Source organism: Triticum dicoccoides, chromosome 4A (genome assembly GCF_002162155.2).
Source record: "Triticum dicoccoides isolate Atlit2015 ecotype Zavitan chromosome 4A, WEW_v2.0, whole genome shotgun sequence".
Taxonomy (NCBI): Eukaryota; Viridiplantae; Streptophyta; class Magnoliopsida; order Poales; family Poaceae; genus Triticum; species Triticum dicoccoides.
In genome coordinates, this window is record NC_041386.1 from 4927766 (window position 1) to 4944211 (window position 16446).

The following is a 16446-nucleotide window of genomic DNA, read 5'->3' on the forward strand; positions in this document are numbered from 1 at the left end:
GGGTGGATGAACAGGACCCCGTGGTGTGGAGGGCAGGATGAACAGTAGACGGTGGAGGGGTGCCCGTGGAGGGGTGGTTGAACAGGACCCCGTGGTGTGGAGGGCTGGATGAACAGTAGACGCTGGAGGGGTGGTTGAACAGTAGCCGGTGGAGTAGCGCGCGGTGGAGGCTGGATGAACAGGAACCCGTGGAGGCTGGAGGAGGTCGACGGTGGATGAACAGTAGCTCGTGGAGGCTGGAGGGGGTCGGTGGTGGAGATGAACAGTATCCCATGGAGTCTCGTTTTGCGGTACGCCACACCCCTCCCGATGAACAGGACCCCCGTTTCGACCGTAGCGCTCCAACACAAGTCTGTTTCCTCCGTTTTGCGGTACGCCACACCCGTCCCAATCAACAGGACCCCCGTTTCGACCGTAGGAGGTACGTTTCCTCTGTTTTGCGGTATGCCACACCCCTCCCGATCAACAGGACCCCCGTTTCGACCGTAGGAGGTTTGTTTCCTTCGTTGTGCGGTATGCCAGGCCTCGTTTCCATCGCCTCTTCCGTCCAAGCCCTCCTGATGAACACGACCACGCATTCCATTCCGACCCATGAACACGACGACGACGCTGTTTCTCCGTTCCGACCCAGCCATGTACACAGCCCTCGCCGTACGTATGCACGAGTAGGCGTTCGAGACCCTGCCCGTATGTACACATATGTGGCCGTATTTTCTTTCTTGCACCCTGACCATTGTACGTACATGTACATGCTATGTGCGCGCCTCTAGTACGACACGTGCGCGCCTCTACATCGACCAGTATGTACATACACGTTCGCGACCAGAATGACAATGCTACGTACGCTTCGACCAGGTGGTCCCGACTGTCAGGCACTTCCTTGCCTGCGAAGATGTAGCTGGTGGGTCCCAGCAGTCAGGGGGCAAATCGTTTTTTTTGCCCGGACGCACTTCCTTGCGTGCGAAGATGTAGCTGGTGGGTCCCGGCAGTCGGGGGGCCGGTGGGTCCCAGCAGTCAGGGGGCGAATTGTTTTGGTTTTCTTTTTTTGCTCAGATGCACTTTCTTGCCTGCGAAGATGTAGCTGGTGGGTCCCAGCAGTCAGGGGGGCGAATCGTTTTTTTGCCCGGACGCACTTCCTTGCGTGCGAAGGTGTAGCTAGTGGGTCCCAACAGTTAGGGGGAAATGTTTTTTTCGCGAAATACGATGGCCCGTCCGGTGGGTCCCTGCTGTCAGGTGGAGGAATCATTATTTTCCGCGTAATAAGGAGACACTTCCTTGCTACCGCCATGGACCCAGCTGTCAGCCTCTCCACCTACAGTCCACGTTCGATGGAAGTCGTTCCTTGACCATGTTTGCCACGCCGCGCCGAGAGCACCAGGGCGGTGGACGACGGCGAGGCCTAGGAAGGGGACGATGGGGAGCCGGGGAAGACGCGACAGTGGAAGCCCCCGCGCGCGCGGAGAGGAGTACGAGGGTTCACTTGTTCGGCTACGGTGTGAGGCTGCCGTCGCCGCAGGGCCTGGCTAGCGGTGGGAATAGTAGGGGGCGGTGAGGCCTCCGCGGCAGCACAGCCGGCCACGGGAGGCAGGAGCATGCGGCTCGACCGGCACTGCTTTGGGCGGCTGGAGCAAGAAGACCAGAGGTTGAAGAAGCACTACGGCCGTTGGATGGACATCGTACGGTTAGTGGAGCTAGAATCGTTCATATTGACTAAAGTTGACAAAGGCCCCCATCCCAGTCAACTTAGTAGGCCCACAAGTCAGCCTCCCACCATGGTGGGTCCCGGCTAGCAGGGGAAGTATTCATTTTTTGTGCGTAATAAGGAGGCACTTCCGGTGGGTCTGAGCTGACAGCGGGGGGAACGTTTTTTTCGCGAAATACGCTGGCCCGTCCAGTGGGTCCAAGCAGTCAGGGGGGAAATGTTTTTTTTGCGAAATATGGTGGCTCGTCCGCTGGGTCCCTGCTGTAAGGTGGAGGAATAATTATTTTGCGCGTAATAAGGAGGCACTTCCTTGCGGCCGCCTGGACCCAGCTGTCAGCCTCTCCACGTACAGTACTCTTCCGATGAAAGTCGGTCGTTGACCACATTGACCACGCCGCGCTGAGAGCACCAGGGCGGTGGTCTAGACGACGGCGAGGCCTAGGAAGGGGACGACGCGGAGCCGGGGAAGATGCAACAGTGGAAGCCCGCGCGGAGAGGAGTACGAGGGTTCACTGGTTCGGCTGCGGTGTGAGGTTGTCGTCGCCGCAGAATAACAAGGGGTGTGGGTGAGTAGAGGGATGGCCTGGCCAGCGGTGGGAGTAGTAGGGGGCGGTGAGGCCTCCGCCGCATCACAGCCGGCCACGGGAGGCAGGAGCACGAGGCATGACCGGCGCTGGTTTGGGCGGCTGGAGCAAGAAGACCAGAGGTTGAAGAAGCACTACGGCCGTTGGATGGACATCGTACGGTCACTAGAGCTAGAATCGTGCATATTGACTAAGTTGACAAAGCCCTCCGTCCCCGTCAACTTAGTAGGCCCACAAGTCAGCCTGCCACTATACTGGGTCCCAACTAATAGGGGGAGTATTCATTTTTTTTGTGCATAATAAGGTGGCACTTCCTTGCGTGCGAAGATATAGCTGGTGGGTCCGAGCTGTCAGCGGCGGTAACGTTTTTTCGCAAAATACAGAGGCCCTTTCGGTGGGTCCCAGATGTCAGGTGGAGGAATCATTATTTTGCGCATAATAAGGAGGTATTTCCTTGCGTGCGGCCGTGGACCCAGCTGTCGGCCTCTCCACCTAAAGTCCACTTCAGATGCATGTCGGTCATTGACCACGTTGACCAGGCCGCGCCGAGAGCACCAGGGCGGTGGACGACGGAGAGGCCTAGGAAGGGAACGACACGGAGGCAGAGAAGACTCGACAGTTGTTTCCCACGCGGAGGGGAGTACGACTGTACGAGGGTTTACTGGTTCGTCTGCCGTCGCCAGAGAATAACAGCAGGTGTGGGTGAGTAGAGGGATGGCTAGGCCACGATGGGAGTATAGTGGGGCGGTGAGGCCTGCGCGGCAGCAGAGCCGGCCGCGGGCCAGAGGGAGCAGGCAGTCCCGCCGGCGCCTGTTTGAGCGGCTGGAGCAGGAAGAGCAGAGATTGAAGAAGCACAACGGCCATTGGATGGCCATCCAACAGTCACTGCTTGTGTGTCAACCTTTTTTTAGGAAAGCCTCAAATCTATGGGAAACAGCATACAGCCCATCTGCCATTATTTCTAATAATTTACTGCCCATTTGTTAATTATTAAGGTTTTTTTGGAGCCCATATTCTTTTTGTTAGCATTACAGCCCATATTGTGGCCACGGTTAAAAAAATATACGAAATTTTGCATATTTCGATGCGGTCCGAACTGTTTTTAATCCTGAAATTTCGACTCTCATTCAAACTGATTTTAAAAATAAATGTATATCAATATAAAATCGAACAAATTCTCCACGCATAAAAATTAATGTAATTTAAAATCTCGAAATGAAAAAAAAAGATATTTGAAACTAATTGCCGGTTTGATGTGTTTTAAAAATGTACAGCCCATTTCTCATTACTAATGGGCCATTTTCTCGGCCAGCCGAATGAAAGCTCTCCTCGTCTTGAAAGATTTGCAGCCCAACAGGCCTGACAAAGCGACTTGCTTGGCAAATCACAAAAAAAACTGGGGTGTGGCCGTGGAACCAGCTATCAGTCTCTCCACGTACAGTACTCTTCCGATGGAAGTTGTTCCTTGACCACGTTGACCACGCCGCGCGGAGAGCACCACAGCGGTGGACGACGGCGAGGCCTAGGAAGGGGACGACGCGACATTGGAAGCCCGTGCGGAGAGGAGTACGAGGGTTCACCGGTTCGGCTGCAGTGTGAGGCTGCCATCACCGCAGGGCCTAGCCAGCGGTGGGAATAGTAGGGGGCGGTGAGGCCTCCGCGGCAGCACAACCGACCACGGGAGGCAGGAGCATGCGGCACGACCGGCGCTGCTTTGGGCGGCTGGGGCAAGAAGACTAGAGGTTGAAGAAGCACTACGGCCGTTGGATGGACATCGTTGACCACGCCGCGCCGAGAGCACCAGGACGGTGGACAACGGCGAGGCCTACAAAGGGAACGACACGGAGCCAGGGAAGACATAGAAGTGGCTGACCACGCGGTGGAGAGTACGAGGGTTGACTGGTTCAGCTGTCGTCATCGGAAAATAACAGGAGGTGTGGGTGAGTAGAGGGATAGACATGCCAGGGATGTGAGTAAGATGGGGCCGTGAAGCCTTCCCGGCAGCACTGCCGGCCACGGGAGGCGGGAGCAGGCGGTTCCGACGGCGCTGGTTTGGGCGGCTGGGGCAGGAGGATCAGAGACTGAAGAAGCACGATTGCCGTTAGATTGATATCTAACGGTCTAACACTGGTAGAGTCGATTGTTGACTAAGTTTCTTTTTTGAGAAACCTTGTGTACGCATGAACTTAGTGGGCCCACAAGTCAGCCTCCAAATCTGTGGCAGACAACATAAAGCCCATTTGCTATTTTTTATAATTTGCAGCCCATTTGCTAATTCTTAAGTAATTTATTATAGCCCATTTTCTGCCTACGACCACGGTCAAAAAGTCCAACCTTATTTTGCATATTTTGGTGGAGTCCGAACTGTTGTAATCCCGAAATGATAAACATTTTTTAAGAACTTATTGATTTGCCAAAAAATTGTGTAGTTTTTGTAAGCAAATAAGATGTGGGACAAATTTAGTTGGTTTAAGGGAAAACCAGTGGTAAAAAAATCAGCGCTGGGTGGGAAAAACAACAAAAAAAGGATGTAAATATGAAAAGGGAATTTTATGTGTTTTCAATATAATGATTCGTGTATACGAACTAGTAAAACTATAGGTAGAGCTTAGAAAACGGATGTAGGACATGCGTTTCAAGAGGAAAATAGAACTGGGCTGTGTGTTTCATTCAGTAAAAAAACTGCCTGCAGATGTTGTAAGACAAAATATAACTAACGCTGGCGGGCCAGAGGCCAGTAGATACCTGCTGGATCTTTGTGCCCCGTTGTCGTCATGGGCTGGGCCTGTTAAAAACAAAACAACCCTGGCAATCTACAGCCCAGTTGAAACTTGCTCGACCTGAAAAAACAATATACGTGCTCAATAAACGAGAGAATTCTGCAAGTACAGACTGATAACTGGGATGTAGCACATATATTGTTTTTTATTGTGATAATAAGTGCATGCACTTGTTTCGAAAAAATTGGAGAACTGGGAATTCAAACGGCGGGTGCTTATAAAAATCAGGTGCCTGAAAATTTGTTTCGAAAAAAATGATTCAGCTTTATATCCACGTCGACCCTCGGCATGATGGTTGGAAGCAAATGCAAGTTCATACCAAAAGATCGTTAACAACAATACCAACTTGCGGACGACAAGGTAGTACAACTACCAATACCAAACTAACTTATAATCTTTTTACTCCTGGCCCTAGTGTTCGTCTGGTAGAAAATCTTGCAGAGGACCAGCTCCCGCTCCTTCTCTTGCTCCAGGTCCCCGAGGTGGTACTGGTGCATCACCCAGTTGGACCTCTGCTGGTCGAAGTTCTTGTTGGTGTGCAGCACCAGAACCTTTTTTGCTGCCCGTCTGCCGACCGTTGACCATCACCGGCAAGGTATTGCCGGTCTTGTGCCACATCGCGTGCGTGCCGCACTCCGACTGTATCTTGCGACGCGTTCACGCGCCACTTTTGAATGCCCTGGAATTGCACTGGAAGAAATGCTTCCTTAGGCCACTCAGTGTGATACGTGCAGTATTGTGGAATACATGTTTTAGTGTACCCAGTTGGCATTTTCATAACATCTTTGGCATGTTGTAGTCACTTGTTTCACTTTTTATTAACTGTCAAATTGTAATTGCTTCACCAGGTCTGCGTGTAAAAAGAAAATAGAGCTATAAACAAAGGAATATGTTTGTGCAAGTAGACGGCCGATCGGTGTCTTACCTGAAAGTTTCTCAGGTTGGGTGTAACATATGTCATGCTCGCTGTCGATGGTTGGTATGAACAAATCGATGAGAGACTGAAATCTCGCGTTGTCAGCACTCACTTTGGCCTCAAGTTTCTCAGGTTGGGCCAATCCTTCTTCGACTTGCATCGGTAATTCCAGAACACCCGAACACGCCGCCGGGATTCTTGTGTCACCTCACGCGCAGCGTGTTGTCATGTCAATTCAATGTGTGGACATGATGAATAATTTAACAGACGTATACTAGTACTTCTACTGTACTACTTACTAGTCGTATTTAGTGTCACAATTTATACATAGGTTTAACTAACAAGTACGCACTTGAAGCCTAACTCATATATGTGTGTGTGTGTGTGTGTGTGTGTGTGTGTGTGTGTATGGCTTCTGCACAACATCTCCATCATCATTATCAGTACATCCTACGCAGGTGAGATAGGATGCACTTGATCCCAGGAAGGTATCTATCCTTCAAACCAGAGGAGTGCTTCAAACTAACAACAGTACATAATATCCAACAAAAGAGGGTCATGCTACAACAGCAGAATACATGGCTCAGTCTATATATCAGCATGAACCAAGTTGTGCATATTTGCTGTTGGAATGAACCACATCACCGTATGTCGGGTTTGCAAAAGCCATCCATCGCATGGAAGCTTGATGCCTTTGACACACTGAAGATTATCTGGCAACAAGCTGTGTTGACGAATATCTGGATATGGTGATTCCTGAAACCCATGGTATGATGTGTAAACACAGCCCCCCCTCACGAATGGAAGTTGCATAGCATAGTAATCATCGCCAGTGATATGATCGATGATTGGTTGGATGATCGGATAATTGAGCCCGAGGAACAAGGAGTGGTTGCCGAGGCTGTAAACCCGCCTCCAGTTGAATACGCCTGGCCCAACGCAGCTGGGATCTTTCTCGAACACGAAGCAGCCATAGCCATCAATGTCACGAACGCCCCATGCATTGTACTGCATGTGGTTTGATGTAATGGTTTGGTCAATTTGGTACGTGCGAATGAGCATCAAATGACTGTCGTCAGCTGAACGAGCGATAAACCACCACCCATCGGCTGGTATGATTCCAGGTCCTGGAAGCATGAAGGCCAGCGCATTTGCGTCTGCTGCAACAATTCAAATTGGAGACCAAAAGGACAAAAATAAACAATCATGTTCAGAGTATGTGTGAAATTAAGATTATTATAACAGTGACACATATCATAGACAGAGAATTGCAATGCCGTGGTCATAATCATACCCCAAGTTAAAAAATAAGCCAATGGCTTTCATATTCTAGCAATATGCCGTGGTTCAAACATCATGTAACAATGAGAGGAAAACAGCTATGACAGCGCCTACTCATATTCTACTATAGCACTTACTACTACTGTTCTCATATCAACTCTAAGCAATAACATGTGTTGTTATAAAAATCTTGTAAATGAGAGTAACATATAGCAATCATGATGTTATGCTCATAATATGTATTCTAACAATCATTAGATGCCAATTGTTCTCATATCAACTCTAACAATAACATGCGTGGTCATAAAAATCTAGGAAATGAGAGGAACATATAGCAATGATGTGGTTATAGACATGCTATGCATTCTAAATTTGTAACAAATGAACATGCAGTCGTATTCATAAGGTAAAGATGAGATGATATAGAACAATTACACGACGATAGATTCCACCAGTATAGGTAGCCAATCTGTGCGTCGACCGCGTAAATGATGCCATCGTGCACTATAGCATCAGACAGAAATGTTTCCTCAACAGGATTGATGATGAGCCATAACCATGTATGGCGACCGGATTCCAGATAGACTAATCCCTTGTTGAACAAGGCAATGCGCTTTTAATCCATGTAGTCTTCTGATGGTATGGGCACTTCGCAGATTACAACTTTCTGCAAACAGAGGTCGAGCCAAAAGCTTGAAGCGTCTCGTGCGTAGTAGGCAGGAGTGTCCGGATGGGCCACGAGGCTCGATGGCGGCGGTATCCAAAGATGGAAGGGTGATCTCTCGCTGGGTGTAGATATCCATGAGACGCCGTGGACTACCAGATTGGTGGATGAGGACGACCCAGTTGGCCTTCATGCCCGCCCAGTAGTGGCCGCGCATGAAGGGCAGGTGGACGGGTAGTGGTAGCATGTCAAGGGGCACCACGGCAACCTCCGTAGGATCGTCAAGTCGGTGTCTAGGCCACCTACGAGGATCGGGCATCAGCAATCAGGGTGTCTTGAAAAGAGCCGGCCGGTTGCAGACGAGTAGACGGTACAAAGACACCGAGCATGCGGCCAGACGGACGGTGCTGAGTAGGTCCATACGACTACAGATCTGCTCCAAGAGAACTTCGGGGAGGGAATTCCAATCGTGGCTCTGCATGCCAGTCGGTTCTGCCATTGGGGTTTTCGGTGCCTGCAAGCCAGCGGGGAAGTGGATTCGTGCGGGCGAGTGAAGAAGCTTCTCCTCGTGTGGTCGAGCAGTGAGCGGGGGGATATGGTACGCGCGAGCTACCAAGGAAGATGGCGCGGGCGGGCGAGCAGTGAGCGGGGGTAAATGGTGTGCGGCCGACGATGTGGAAGAGAGGAGGAAGAAGAGTGGAAGACGGGGAAGAAAGTGCATTCAATCTCAATTCTACTAGTACTACTACCAGGATATACCGTCCTTTGGAGTGTAAATAGTTACACCGATGACATGTGGGTCTACCACAACAGGGCCCATATGTCAGTTAATGGAGGACAGAGGTGAGTAGGCGTATTTGCAGAAGCGTGCTCTACTGGCAAACATGATGGCAGTACTGGGTAAGGCTGATTTAGTAACACCAACACGCTGGTTCAGCTTATTAATTACGTGTCCCATCTGCTGCAGCGTGTATTGTCACTTCACTGCAAAGACTAGTTGAACAGTTCTCTCTGACCGAGATGGGGAATAAATGGATCACGAGGACTTCCTTTCTACAGTATCCCTATGCCTCTACGCTCACTTCACTCATTTTGCTCCGTACCTAGTCACTTGTTGAAATCTGTAGAAAGACAAATACTCCGTATTTGAGAACAGAGGGAGGCTTTTACTCCGTACTACTCCCTCGGTTCCAAAATAGATGACTCAACTTTGTACTATATTTGGGAACAGAGGGAGTATCACCATATGGAGGGAACAGAGGAAGCTTGAAATATGAACATGTCAATGGGAGGGAGTAAGCCCCATGCATGCAACATGCAACACTCACATGTACACATGGACGCACACAACACTCACGCACCCATGCGGCACACAGTACACGACGCAACACACACGCTCACGCTCAAGTGCTCAACCTACTCGCTATGTCCGTGAAAGACTGTACATTTAGAGATTTACACATTGACCAGGGCATAATTAACGCCCAAAAGTAGCAGACTTATGTGTGCATGCGACCATTGAGATAAGAAGATTAAATGAAGGCCGTTGCGTGCTATAATTAAGGATAGACATGTAGCCTATACCTATAGCACAAGTTGGTGCATTAGTCAATCAATATCGATTTAGTAGATTAAAGGCTAAATGCATTGGAAGTGTAGATGTACATCATGTAGTACACTCTTTGTTGGAAGACCGAGGGAGGACACGTGCATGCACTCACATACACAGCCAGGGCGGTTCGCGCGCAAGGGTTGGACTCATGTCGCGCCTGCATAAAGTTTTTTTAACTGACTTCTTTGCTATGCCAACTGACAGGTGGGACCCAGAAACCAGGTGACAATTTAACCAGTCAACAAAGTGCCACGTCGACTATGTGGCCGGTCAGTAGGGTGCAATACGATGCTCTACGATGAGCTAGTGATCGCATAATCGCCGCAAAACTATATATAGTGACCGTAAAGAGCGTACTGTTACATACATTGACCGCCAGTGTATTTTTCTTGTTTCAAATTAAGCCATATTAATCGGAAAGGACGCAGTATGGACTACTACTACTAGTACTAGTACTTATTTGATGTGTCCCGTCAACTCGCCGAACGAGGAGAAGCTTACTTACTACGCCTCTCCTTCGCACACGCGCGTGGTGGTTCGCAGGACGAGGAGAGGGTTTTGACTACAACGCCCTCTCCCTCTCCCTCGCCCTCGCCCTTGCGGTGGACGTGCAGCAGTTCAATCAGTGTCAGATTGCCAGAAGCATATTGTACTGTAGTATCATCATTGTTGGACCTTCCGAAGAGGTGAAGAGCCAAGTGCAAGGTTCACACGAGTACGAACTGTTGAACCTCCCGAAGAGGCAAAGAGCCAAGCGCAAGGTTTTAAAGGAGTTGTCATCCTAGTAGGAGTGTACTAGTACAACTATAGTGAACGATGCTACTGTACGATGCCGCCACGTCACGTATATCCAAAGTTGTGCCACCTTTTTTTTCTCAAAGAGCGTGTTGGAGCCCGTGCAACAACCACACAAGTTGCACGTAGACATAACACATTTACTAGTAATAAATTCTAAAGGAGAAATGCAAGTATGCCACACAAGTTCATCTCCAACTCATGTGATAAATTTGTGCATGACTAGTCTACATATATTCACAGCGCTACCGTTCACAATTACCGTACTCCACTTACATGTTATAGATGGGCTACATGTCCTCCTCCAGGTTCCAGTCCCAGGTGTTCTTCATGGATGGCACGATCCATAGCGGTGGGCAACGGGAATCATTGTCGCATCTTTCTAGTCCGGTTCCACACGATGGAGACTCCTCCAAGTTGAAGCGTGATACGTCTCCGTCGTATCTACTTTTCCAAACACTCTTGCCCTTGTTTTGGACACTAACTTGTATGATTTGAATGGAAGTAACCTGGATTGACGTTGTTTTCAGCAGAATTACCTTGGTGTTGTTTTATGTGCAGAAAGCAAATATTCTCGGAAAGTCCTGAAAGTCCATGGAATACCTTAGAAAAAACAATAAAAAATCATCGCCAAATATGAAGACCAGGGGGCCCACACCCTTTCCACGAGGGTGGGGGGCGCGCCCCCCCTAGGGCGCGCCCCCTACCTCGTGGGCCCCCTGGAAACCCTCCGACGCCAACTCCAATTCTATATATTTGCTTTCGAAGAGAGAAAAATTGGAGAGAAGAAATCATCACGTTTTACGATACGGAGCCGCCGCCAAGACCTAAAACCTCTCGGGAGGGCTGATCTGGAGTCCGTTCGGGGCTCCGGAGAGGGGGATTCGTCACCGTCGTCATCATCAACCATCCTCCATCACCAATTTCATGATGCTCACCGCCGTGCGTGAGTAATTCCATTGTAGGCTTGCTGGACGGTGATGGGTTGGATGAGATTTATCATGTAATCGAGTTAATTTTGTTAGGGTTTGATCCCTAGTATCCACTATGTTCTGAGATTGATGTTGCTATGACTTTTCTATGCTTAATGCTTGTCACTAGGGCCCGAGTGCCATGATTTCAGATCTGAACCTATTATGTTTTCATGAATATATGTGAGTTCTTGATCCTATCTTGCAAGTCTATAGTCACCTACTATGTGTTATGATCCGGCAACCCCGAAGTGACAATAATCGGGACCACTCCCGGTGATGACCATAGTTTGAGGAGTTCATGTATTCACTATGTGCTAATGCTTTGTTCCGGTTCTCTATTAAAAGGAGGCCTTAATATCCCTTAGTTTCCAATAGGACCCCGCTGCCACGGGAGGGTAGGACAAAAGATGTCATGCCAGTTCTTTTCCATAAGCACGTGTGACTATATACGGAATACATGCCTACATTACATTGACGATCTGGAGCTAGTTCTGTGTCACCCTATATTATGACTGTTACATGATGAACCGCATCCGGCATAATTATCCATCACTGATCCGGTGCCTACGAGTTTTCCATATACTGGTTTACGCTTATTTACTTTCCCGCTTTTACTATTACAATCACTACAAAATACCAAAAACATTACTTTTGCTGTCTTTACTTTTGTTGCCGCTACCACCACTATCATATTACTATGCTACTAAACACTTTGCTGCAGATACTAAGTTTCCAGGTGTGGTTGAATTGACAACTCAGCTGCTAATACTTGAGAATATTCTTTGGCTCCCCTTATGTCGAATCAATAAATTTGGGTTAAATACTCTACCCTCGAAAACTGTTGCGATCCCCTATACTTGTGGGTTATCAAAGCGGCATAAATCAGGGATAGCGTGTCCCAGCATGTCGTTCATCCGGCAGTGCACACTGAAGACACAACCATGCTTCATGAACGGCAGGCCTTCCGTGTCGTGCACGGAAGGTGGCATCCGCTTCACAATGGGGTAGCTGTCCCCGATGAAAAGCGAGTACTCTCCAAGAGTGTTCCTCGGCACCCACGTAGCATCACGGGGATCGAACTCGGCACCGTTCATCTGGTACACGCGGCATCCCAGATCTGGACACATGGTGACGTACATAGCAAAGGTCCATGCATAATAATGTTATGCTCAAATGTGGCGGTCAGTAATACTGTGCAGCAAATAGTACTACTCCGGTATAGAGGAAGTAAAATAACCAGCTTATTATATATAGCCACTCTTGGCTACATGGATGAGATAGTAAGACATGGAAAAACAAAAATGTTGGCAGCTAGTGGGTTCAAGTCTTCAAGGGCCTAGCTAGCTATACGCGTCCTCCAAGGTAAAAAGTACTCCTACTAGTACTACAAAGTATACTACTAGTACGACAATGAAAGAGAAGGCGAGAGGGTTAAAAAATGGAATACCTGGGTATATGGTGACGGTCCGATCATGGTAGATTATGTGACCATGTTGCACATCAGAGGTACCATGGGTAACGACTGCTAAGATAGTTGATCCCAATATTCCAAAGTCAGCTACAAGGTTCCAGGTTAGACCAAATCGCGGATGCAAATGCACATCCAGGATCGGCGATCTTATTTTGATTGGGGGATGACTAGTCCCTGCAAAATAATGGAGTACCGTTAGGGATGCAAATGATGGTTTGTGCATTCTGTTTGTAATCTCCCGTACCGTAGGATGTCAACCAGATGAAACAAGTCCCCTGGCTTGTCTCCGCGAAGATGCGGCCTAGATGGCGCACAGCGTCTTCGAACGTGTGGGGGTACAAATCTGCCGCCGCCAACATGCGCCAGCCTCTGCCGTTACTGCCTCCTGCATTGATGGCAATCCTTATGTCGAACACCGCAATGATATAGTAATCGTCGTAGCCGTGTCGCTTTGTCGGCAGGTCCGCAATTGCTATCTTCTTAAATCTCATGTAGGCATCATCATACGTATTCTTGCCCAGCCAGTCCGGAAGGCCGAACCCAATGGTGGAGAATGGGTCTACCGGAACGGCCGCACTGCTGTGGATGTTGTGCAAAATCATGGTGGTATCCGGCCGGAGGTATGCAAGCCAATCTTCGTTGGCACCGACCCAGACCTATATATAAGGCGGTGGGCAGCAGAGAAATTACGGGATGGAAATGGAATAATTAAGTACTACATGATCAAATTCCATTACTGACCTGCTCATCGGACAAAATCCGACTACCTCACAACGTTGTCAACTCTAGCGGAGTCAACGTGCAACGATGGCTAGGGAGCGGTGGACTGTTCGAAGAATTGTCCCATAGAAGAACCTTCTCCTCGTGGACGCATGGAAGACCAACAATCATGGCCTTTTCCCAAGCCTGTTTAAGCAGCGTCTTGAAAAAGTTGGTGCAGGAAGCACCGAGTCTTGCGGCGGTGAGGACGTCGGAGCGGCGTGCGATTTCTCCTAGAGAATCATCGTCCAAGGTCTCCCAGCCCCAACGAGGAGGAGAACCGCCTGGCGAATCCATGGGATCAGCGACGAACTGCCTTCTCTTCGGGGGGAGGGGAACTGGCGAGGAGGAGATAAGAGCGTAGTAACCGCAGGGCCTCGTCCCTTCCAACTGTAGATCATTCCTCAGCGAAGGGGTGAGGCTATTATTTACTACTCTAAATAATAGCACTAGTAAATAATAGCACTAGTAAGAAATTTTTGGCACTAGGTAGTAGTTTTTCGTACCATGGAGTACTAGTACTAGCATTATGGAACGTTATGGGATTGCATTATACTATAAATAATAGCACTAGTAAGAAATTTTTGGCACTAGGTAGTAGTTTTTAGCGTGGATTAAGAAATTTTGGGTATTTTTTGCCATTTTTTGTACACGCCAACTAGTGTAAAAAAACGTCGTACATTATGTGACGGAGGAGTACATACTCGTACTGTAGCAGTACTAGTACTACTTTTCTCAACTACTCCTAAAAAAGCACCCAATTAATGCTCTTGTTTTCCTCAAAAAAGTATGTTTACCAATGCATTAATTGCAATGCATGCATGCATAAATTACATTCATTGGTCAATTTTCTCTTAATACTTGCATGCAATGATTTAATGCACCTTGGAATCTGAACATGTGATGGGAAACAACCAAATTGAGCCTTATAAAATGGAAAAACTAAAATTTTGAGATGAGCCCTATAAACCAGAAAGGAGGGAGTACTGTACTTCTAGTCTAGTCTTGTATAGTGCACCAGTTTTGAACTCTTGAATCTCAGGGCCAAGGAGCTACAGTTGGAAGTGGAGGGTACTACTGTTCTCTAGAACCATCGCTGTACTATCAATGCAGGGGAAGTACACCTGCGTAGTGGCCTAGTGGGTACTCTCGGTGCTCTATTCAGCCGCTCCTCTCACGTAGCTGGCCTACTCAGCCGCTCCTCTCATGCACACACTAGCGGCCTGTTTATCAGCGACGGTTACTGCGGGGGCAGAACATTTGAGTTATTTGATACAGCGAGACTAGGCTTTTCGCTTCCATTTGTGGAGGTGTAATGGATCTCGTCGAACTTTGTTTTTAGTTCCTTCTTTATGAATGAGATGAAGCAAAGCTTTTGCCTCCATTTCAAAAAAAAACACGTCAACAGGAATTTATTTTATAGTAGAGCCGATAATGGAGTGAAGTCCATGCATGCAACGCCACAAGCTACAGAGTAGTAGTAGAGCACTTTACGTACAGAGCCATATTGCACAGTTCCCAATGCCCCGCCAGAATTTTCCGGCTCCTCGGGCTTAATTGGGAGGCGCTAGTTTAAATATGCTACTAGCTGGAAGCTGCAAGCGAGGTGCGGCTAGGGCGAGCACGCGAGCCACGGGATGCTGGGAAGGAAAACCCGTTCACGTGGCTAGGCTGTCCAGACTCCAGTGCACCCAGATTGTGGGGCCGCACGTCCGTTTGACTTCAAAACTCAAACTACCCGTGTAAAATATTGGCTCGCAGCGAAGTGTAGTACTCCCTCCGTTCCGAATTACTTGTCGCAGGTATGGATGTATCTAGATGTATTTTAGTTCTAGATACATCCATTTCTGCGATGTATCTAGATAGTATACTATTTAAAAAAAGGCCGCCATGCGTTCGGCCAGGATCGAACCCACAAAACGAGGTATACACTCCCGTGACCACTAGTAGTACTCGTTGGGGTACAACTCAACCTAGAATCACCTTTTGTCGCTAGTAGTACGTACATTGTTCCTTACAAGAAACCCCTAAGAGCATGGTTAATAGTATAGCCAACTGCTGGCTATAAGCTAGTGCCATGTCATCTACAGCCCATCTTATAGCCAATATGTAGTAGTAGTTTATTTCTTATAGCCCGCTGACTCAGCTCTATTGTACTTGCTCTAATAATGCAAGAAACCACTAAAATGCCAAGAAACTACTACCACTTGCATACGTGGCAGACTTAAGATAAGACTACCTTATCAACCATTGTACTCCTCTTACCAACAAAAATCCTCGAGTGACCTCCTACCTCCGGCCCGTCCACCTAGTCATGCTCGGCCATGGGACGCAGCTACTGTTGGGGAACGTAGTAATTTCAAAAAATTTCCTACGCACACGCAAGATCATGGTGATGCATAGCAACGAGAGGGGAGAGTGTGATCTACGTACCCTTATAGATCGACAATGGAAGCGTTTGGTTGATGTAGTCGTACGTCTCCACGGCCCGACCGATCAAGCACCGAAACTACGACACCTCCGAGTTCTAGCACATGTTCAGCTCGATGACGATCCCCGGACTCCGATCCAGCAAAGTGTCGGGGAAGAGTTCCGTCAGCACGACGGCGTGGTGACGATCTTGATGCACTACCGTCGCAGGGCTTCGCCTAAGCACCACTACAATATGACCGATGTGGAATATGGTGGAGGGGGGGCACCGCACACAGCTAAGGAATGATCACGAAGATCAACTTGTGTCTAGAGGTGCCCCCCTGCCCCCGTATATAAAGGAGCAAGGGGGAGGGGGCGGCTGGCCTAGAAGGGGGCGCGCCAAGGGGAGTCCTACTCCCACTGGGAGTAGGACTCCTTCCTTCCTTGTTGGAGTAGGAGAAGGGGAAAGAGGGGGAGAGGAAAAAGGAAAAGTGGG